Genomic DNA, 8,153 nt, shown 5'->3' with positions numbered 1-8,153 from the left:
ATGATAGATAAAATTATGCCTTCTGCTCAGCAAAAGTTGGCACTAGGAGAAGAAAAAAAGAAAAGGAAAAAAAAAAAAGAAAGGCAACAGTGGGAGGCTGGAAAGATGGCAGAGCCCGGGCAAAGAGGAAAGATATCTTCAGGTCCAGAAAAATCTCCTGGGATTTTTCAACGCCACACAGGCAGCCAGTGTGGTAGCACACACCTGTCATCCCAGCACTCTGGGAGGCTGAGGCAGGAGGATCGCAAGTTCAAGCCCAGCCTGGCAACTTAGCAAGACTCTGTCTCAAAATTAAAAAAAAAAAAATTTAAAGCACTAAGGATGTGGCTCAGTATGGAAGCCCAGGTGTCATCCCCAGTACCTCCTACCTGAGGAAAAGCAGGCCCCCTGGGCAAAGAAGGAGCAGATGAAAGGGAGGGCTCAAGCTTGGACATCCACTCTCATCCCTACCGGAGAGCAGGGGACAGATATGTCCCAATGGCAGGAGGTGAAACAAACACTTTCAGGCTTTGTTTGTGCCCCTGAATCCCTGGCCATGCTCAAGGTTCCTGGGGCGGAAGACAGCTGCGAGCCTCCGGAGAGATTCTCAGTGGTGTCGTCAAAATCACGCTTTGCCCCCAGGGCTACAAACTCTGTGCCCGAGAGTTCCAGAGCTGTAGCCACACAGAGCTCCTGCTGGTGTGCACGGGCAGGGGGCTAGTGGACCCTCAGTGGACGTGTGAGGCGGGGGCACCCAGGGCCTGGGAAGCCCCTGGGAAGCCCCAGGCGTGGCCACTCCCCTGTGGGGGGCGGCTTGAGCCACCCAGGGTCCAGTGGGCATCGAGGTGGTGCTTGCTGACTACTGAACGGGGCCCAGGATATCTGCAGCCACCATGGCTGCCAGCTTTTGGAACTGTTGTCAAGCTTCTTCAGAGGTGATTTTCCGCTTTCTCTTCAGAAACTGGAAGAAAAGGGTCAGGGAAGAAACAGGAGGTTCCAGTCGCTGCGGGCGACCCTCAGCCAGCTCCAAGGAAAACCCCACATGCTCCACATCGACTCCCCCTGCTCTGAAGCCAGGGCAGGCCAGGGAAGCGAGAGGAACCCTCCTCTGTCATGTCCTCTTCCTGTGTCCCTCCTCTCCTCCCTCCTCCTACCTTCCTTCCACCCTTCTCTTCCTCCTTCCCACCACCTTCTTCCCTCCCTCCCTTCCTTTTCACATGCCAGGGATTGAAGACAAATACTCTAACACTAAGCTACATCCCCTGTTTATTTTTATTTGAGACAGGTCTCACCAAGTTGCCCAGACTGACCTTAAAATTGTGATCCTTCAGCCTCTGCCTCTTGAGTAGCTGAAACTCAGGCTCGTGCCCCTATGCCTGGCTCTTTGTCACAGCTTCTATCCTGGGGTTAATCCTGGTGAACAGACCCAAATGGGTGTACAAGGCTTCCGGGACTCCTGTAGCTGTGAACCAAGCCCAGGGACATCCTGGGACCCAGAAGTCCTGAGGAGGACTGTGCTTTGGAAAGACCTAAACACAATTAGGAGACAACATTTGCCATCAGCGGGAAGCCCTGCCCCAGCATGCAGTGGGGTTCCAGGTGCTCCTGGTGGCTTCTGTGTCCTACCCTGGCCACAGGCCCCCAGCCTTGGCCTTCCAAGTGGGATGACCTGTTTCCCCTGAGGAGCAGCACTTTCCTTCAAACCCAGGTGGGGAGGAAGGAGGGTGGAGTTGGCAGCGTTTGTCTCTGAAGTCCAGGCCCACGTGTGCTTGCACATGTTCCTTACGTGTCACCCTCTGTCCTGCGCTCTGGTGTAGTAGACTAGTAACCACTCCTGGAGCTGTGGACGCAGAGGAAGCAGATCCCGCCGGCAGTGTGGATCTGCCTGACCCAGGCGAGGATCAGTGCGGGTTCGAGTGCCTGCTTAAAGCTGGTGTCCCTGTCTTCCGGGCCGCTGGCCCATGGGCCCCTCCAGTGAAGCTGTGGGGCTGAGTGGGAGGGTCACGTGGCCCTAAGGTGTGGCAGGCGTGGGGTGATGGATGAGGCAGCTGGCGCCAGAGCTGGCCTGCTGGGAGAGGCGCTGTGGCTGTTCCTCTCGTTCCCTAACGCTTGTGAAATCAGATTGCTGAGAAGTGAGGATTCACAAAGCCGTGGAAGAGCAGCTGCGGGCGTGGAGTTCCCAGGTGTGTATCTGGCTCTGTCTTAGAGGAGATATGGAAACTATTTCCACTCCTGCCTGAGAGGGAGCTGAGATCCTAGCTGCCTGCCTCACTGGTGGCTGACAGAATCCAGCGCACTGCTGTGCTCCCCTGCACCCTGCCCTGTCTCCGTAGCAAGCACGGATTGCACAGGCGCCACATGCGAGCTCAGCCCGCAGGAGCTCCTTGCCCAGGGTGCTGAGTGGACGTGAAATAATGGGTTTTACTTCTAAATCTACACAAATGAAAGAGGTTACCTTTTCAATTTTTTTTAAAGGAAATGGCAAGTGACAGAACCGAGGTTTGCAATGGGCACAGCTGACCAAAGGACGAGGCCCGACGCATAAAGGGCACGCGTGGGGGCATGAAGGGCACGCGTGGGGGTATGAAGCAGCCCAGAGGAAAGGGGAAGAGACCCAAGCAGGAATTTACAAAGAGGCGATCCACATGCTGGTGTGCATAGGAGCTGTCTGGTTAGGCAGGAGACAACGTCAATTACAACCTCAGTAGCTCAGGTGGCAGATGCAGGTAATCTCAGCACTCGAGAGGTTGAGGCAGGAGGATCACAAGTCCAACCCCAGCCTGGGCAACTTGGCAATTTAGTGAGACCCTGTTTCAACAAATATAAAAGGACTGGGATGGAGCTCAGGGCAAAAGTCCTGGGTTCAACCCCAAGCCCAGTATCAAAACAACAAAATCAACTGTAAGAAGGTCACACCTCACCCTCCCCAGAGTGGCAAGAACGTGGCGCAGCTGAGACGAGCAACTCACAGGAAGGGTTTCCTCAGGCTCACGGCTGTGGGTCCAGGATCACTGGCCGCACTGCTACAGCCTGCGGCAGTGTTTCAGGGCTGAATGTTTGCAGACATGACCTCACCTCCTGGCCAGGAAGCAAAGGAGAGAACAGGAGGGGCAGGGGCCCCCGTGTCCCCTTCAAGAGCTTCAGCTCCATGACCTGGAGACCTCGATGAGGCTCCGCCCTTTTGGGGGCGTACTGTTTTGTTTTTTTTTCTTCCGGTACCGGGAACTGAACTCACGACCTTGCACTTGCCAGGCAGGCGCTGTGCCACTGAGCTAAATCCCCAGCCCCTCCTACTGGGTTTTGAATCCAGGGCCTTCACACTGAGCTACAGACCCACAGGGTCTCCCTAAACTGCCCAGGCTGGGCTTGCGCTCCATCCCCCTGCCTCGGCCTCCCAGAGTACTGGGATTACAGGCATGCCACATCCAGGTCGTGCCCCACCCCCCAGAGCGCCACCACCTCCAGGAAGTCAAGCTTCCTCCTGCTGCTGTAGCAAATCGCCCCAAACTCCAAGGCCTGAAATAGCACAGGCTGACCATCTTACCGTTGTAGAGGTCAGAAATCTACAAAGGACCTTCTGGGCTACAATCAAGGTGTCTACAGGGCCACGTACACTTTGGAGGCTCTGAGGAGAAGCTGGTTCTCCCTTCTCCCCGCCTGCAGAGGCTGCCTGCATCCCTCTCTTATGGAATTTAAAGACCCCCCAAAGACCCACCGTTGACTGCAGAGTTCCAAGCCTGCCCGGCCACTGTTGAATCTGGAGGAGGAGAGGCCTGGGGTCAGGAAGTGAGGTCACTGGGGATGCGGCTTTGAAGGGGCTATCGGGACCACCCCTGCCTCTCTCTCCCCTTTGGCTTTCTGGCCACTATGGGGTGAACGGGTTTCCTCTGCCACACCTACCCACCATGGTGGATGATGCCACCACAGACCCTGGCAACAGGGCCAAGTGACCCCGGACCAGGACATCTGAAACCCTCGTAGTTGATCATCTCAGGTATTTTGTCACAATGACAGGAAGCTGACTGATACAGGCCCCTTCCAGAAGCTGCATCTGACCTCTGTCATAGCACCTTTTTGACCTTTTGCCTCTCTCTTCATCTTTTAAGGACTCGGGGTTACACTGGGTCCACTCAGATAGTCTCCCCATTTTTTTTTTTTTTTTTTTTTTGGTTTTTCTCCGGTACCGGGAACCGAACTCACGACCTTGCGCTTGCCAGGCAGGTGCTTTTGCCGCTGAGCTAAATCCCCAGCCCCAGTCTCCCCATTTTGAAACCTCTAACACATCAGCTAAATCTCTTTTGGCAGGTCAAGAAACAGTTTCAAGATCTTCCTTCAGCCTTGTCTAGGTTTGGTTTCTAGACTCTCCCACCTCGTAGGACCCTCAGAGCAGCTACCGTGGAGTGATTTCCAAGGAGGCAGTCCCAGAGCCTCTGGGTTGATTAGACTCCTGGCTACCTGAGCTATGTCAGTTACTTCCTGTTTAAGCCAGTTTTTATTCAGGCCTTCTGTCATATGCAGCCCAAAGTAAGCTGCATGACAGTGCCCCGAACCCTGGGTACAGACGAGGGCTAAATCTCTCATATGAAGGAGAGGAGATCAACCACAGGCTTGGACGGAATAGGGCCCCAGCTTCTAGGGACAGCTGTCAAGGGCGGCTGTGCAGGACTGAAGGGGCGCGGACGTGCTCTGGGCCTGGAGGGCTGCTTCTGCTGATTCTCTCTCTCTCCACCTCACTCATTTCCACAGAATTCCCAGCAGGAGAAATAGTCAAGGCAGCAGGAAATCGCATTTGCAGGGCACAGCCACCACCTCTGTCCCTAGAGGAGATGATCGCCACCAACACATCTGGGCCCAGGCCCTCCAACCTTGTAGAAGCGTCCACATGTGATTGCTGTGGGACTCAAAGTCCTGGGGGCCCTCAGGGTCAGGCGAGGACCAGCAGGCGGAGGGAAGATGAGCAGCAGAAGTGTGGTGGTGAGAGGGGTACAGGATGAGAAGGAAGAGGGCTGGCTTCTGTGACTTGGAAGCACAGGAAGGAGCGAAGTCCACAGAGGACTCCTTGCGATATTTCGATATTTCCGGGCTGTGTGCCACGTAAACTCCTGAAGCGGGCATGAAGCACTCTGGGCTGCAGGCACAGCTCAGTGGGGGGCTCTGCATGGTATGCCCGAGGCTCTGAGTTTTATCCCTGGCACCTCAAGACAGAAATCCTATAAGAAAAGTGTTCTTCAAGGTTTCTGCAGGAGTCTTTTGCTTCCTTTTGAGTGCAATTTCCTCCAGGACTCAGCTTTTGTGAAGGAATATGAGGGCTGTTGAAGTTACACAGCATGGAACCCATCTGTTAGAGCTTCTCAAACTCCATGCATACAAACCTGACCTCAAGACTTTGCCTTCAAAAGCTGCTTCTTCTGCTGAGTTCTTGAACACAGTCAGGAACATCACTCACTCAGCCAGGCCACAGCCTAGGACCACATTCCCTTCACCCCTGCTGCCTTCTGTCTTCCGTACCTGTGGGTCCTGGGCTGGCTCTTGCCTCCGAAGGGTTCCCACACTGTGGTGCCCTCTGTCTCCCCCTGCTGTGGCCTTGGTTCAGGTTTTGTCCTCTCTGTTTTGTGTCCCAAGTGCCAGCAGTGACCAGAACACACGGTCAATCTGGAATCACGTGACTGCAAGTGTGACTGGGGATGTTTGCTGGACATCTAGATGGTCCCCAACTTTCCTGTTTAAGGAAAGAATAATATCTTCTTCATCTATACCTCCTTTTTAAGGATTCTTTTCTTGGATAAACACCCGGAAGTGACATAGTTGGGTAGAAAGATTTCTGTTTTCTCTGTTCAGGTTTTCCAGGAAGCAAACTGTGACAGGGAGATTTAAGCACAAGGGTTCTGTGAGGGAGATGAGGCCAGGAACGAGGGAGACAGAGGGAGACAAGGAGACAAGCAGGGAAGCAGCCAGTGCAGGGTTTGTGGATGACTAGCTGGTCCTTAGCCCCTGGGAACTCAGGAGGCCAAGTTCTCCAGACTAACTTCTCAACTGCCACAGTCTGAGGAGGGTTCTAGAATGTTCTCTGTTCCTTGTTTGCCCGGTGTGAGCTGAGCTGTGTCCACACCAGGAAAAAAATTAAGTAGCAAATAACCTCCAAGAGCAGAGGTAAACACAGAGGATGCTTGGAAAGACACCGAGATGTGTTTACAACTTTTGATATCCACCGCTCAACTACTTTGTGAAAGAACAGAACCAGTGTGTCCTAAGGCGGCAGTGTGAGCCTATGTGAGTTTGCCCACACCCCTAAACCCTCAGTAAGTGCGGTTCTTCTTAACAAACAGCATCTTCAAACATGCCCGTTTTTCTTTGGCCCTCATTTTATCGCGGCACCCGCCCTTACCGTTTAACCCTCCTGTCCCATTGGGCTGCTCTCAACGGAAGCACTACTGTGCCTGTGTAAAAAACGCAAAAGGGCCGACACTGTTGCAGACCAGAACTTCTCCCAGGCAGAACAGAGACAGACAGCACCCAGGGGGCCGGGGTCGGCGATCTCGGTAAGCTTGTGGCCAGCCTGGGCTACATAAGTGAGCTCAAAGCCAGCCTGCGCTACACAGCGAGACCCTGTCTCAAGGGAAGAAAAAAACCAGAGATGAAGAGCCACAGTTTTGATTAACACTTTACTAGAAAAAAACTGCATGAAGTACACGCCTGTTCTGGAAGACACTGCCAAAACCCAGAACCCTAGTCAGGCCTTGACATGAGAGGTGTGCACTGCCGGGCACCCCATACCCTGAACACGTGCAGGGAGGGTAAAGCGCAGGGCCACGCTGCACCAAGTGACACCCTCTCCCAGACACACCATCCAGGATGGGCTCCCCAGGGCTCCCCAGAAGTTCAGTGGTACTGAGGACAGGATGGAACAGGCCAGCAGCAGCGGGAAGCTCTCTGCCCACTCCTGCCTGGCAGGGGACGTCTCCCACTGCTGTCCTTGGCCTTCAGACTCCAGGTTGCTTGGCCTTTGTCCTCTGGGACTCACGCTGGGGCCATCCAGGGCCTCGGGCTGCGGCCTTGGGCTGGGGGTGCTGCCTTTGGCTTCCTGGGCCCGGGGTTTCCTTCTTCTTGTACTGGGCCACTTATAGCTTCCATGGCACTCAGCGTGCAGACAGCCAGTGGGGGCAGTTTAGCCTCTGACCCCATCAGCCGGTCCTCCGATGAATCCGCGACATCTACATGGACTTGCCTCACTGGGGAGCCCTGACGGACACGGAGCCCTCACACAGCTTCTCTTCCTTGCCTGTCCTTCCCTCTCACCCCGCTCCCAGGCCCCAGCAGCACTTTCCTATGTGATGCCCACCGCCAGCCCAGGCCCCTCTCCCTGTGCTCAGGGACACAAGGCCTCAACAGCAGACCTCAGGGTGGGGTTTGGAGTTGGCCACCCAGAGTAAGGACCCCATTGCTACAGACGCTGATGGCGTGGAGGACACCTCCCCGCTTGGTGGCTTGGGAGGGTGGGCCGGGGGCTGCATTACAAAGAACAATGCATGCAGCCATAAAAGCTCTTACCTAGATTGTTGACCTTAGAAATGGTTTGGATGCAGACCGGTCTGAGACTGTACCTGCAGATGCTGTGCACCCCCAGGCCAGCACGTGCCAATCCAGAACACTCCCTGCGGGCACACAGAAGCCCTCCCCTGAGAAGGCATATCAAGGATGCTGCACCCTAGACCAAGAGTCAGGGTCCACGCTTGAACGGGGGCGCCGGGAACAGTCTGTACTCCAGGAAGAAAGCTTAGTACTCAGAAGAACAGTAAAATCTGGGTAGTGTGAGCCAACGGGAAGCCGGGGAAGTGAGCTGTTGCAGACCCTGGGATGGTGGATGAGGGAAAAGTCATATATAAGGGCGGGGAGAGGAGAACTGAGCAAGGGTCCCGCGGTGGCATCTGAACCACCTCCCACTCACGCTCAGACAGCAGGACGCCTCCAGGAAGGAAGTGGAGATCCTTAAATTTCCTTGGCAGAGGACTAGAACAGCCAGGCAGGGTGGAGGTCAGGCCGGACTTCCCGTGAAGGATCAATTGGCCACGCTCCTTGGAGGTCGCAGGGGAGACTCGCTCCGTGAAGCACGAAGGCCACGCTGGCTCAGGGGCTTGGGCGTCTTGGAGAGCTTGGTAGGAAGTGTCCGCGCAGGC

The sequence above is a fragment of the Chinchilla lanigera genome, unplaced genomic scaffold (assembly GCF_000276665.1).
Source record: "Chinchilla lanigera isolate Chin_1 unplaced genomic scaffold, ChiLan1.0 scaffold00001, whole genome shotgun sequence".
Taxonomy (NCBI): domain Eukaryota; kingdom Metazoa; phylum Chordata; class Mammalia; order Rodentia; family Chinchillidae; genus Chinchilla; species Chinchilla lanigera.
This window is presented reverse-complemented; position numbering follows the sequence as displayed.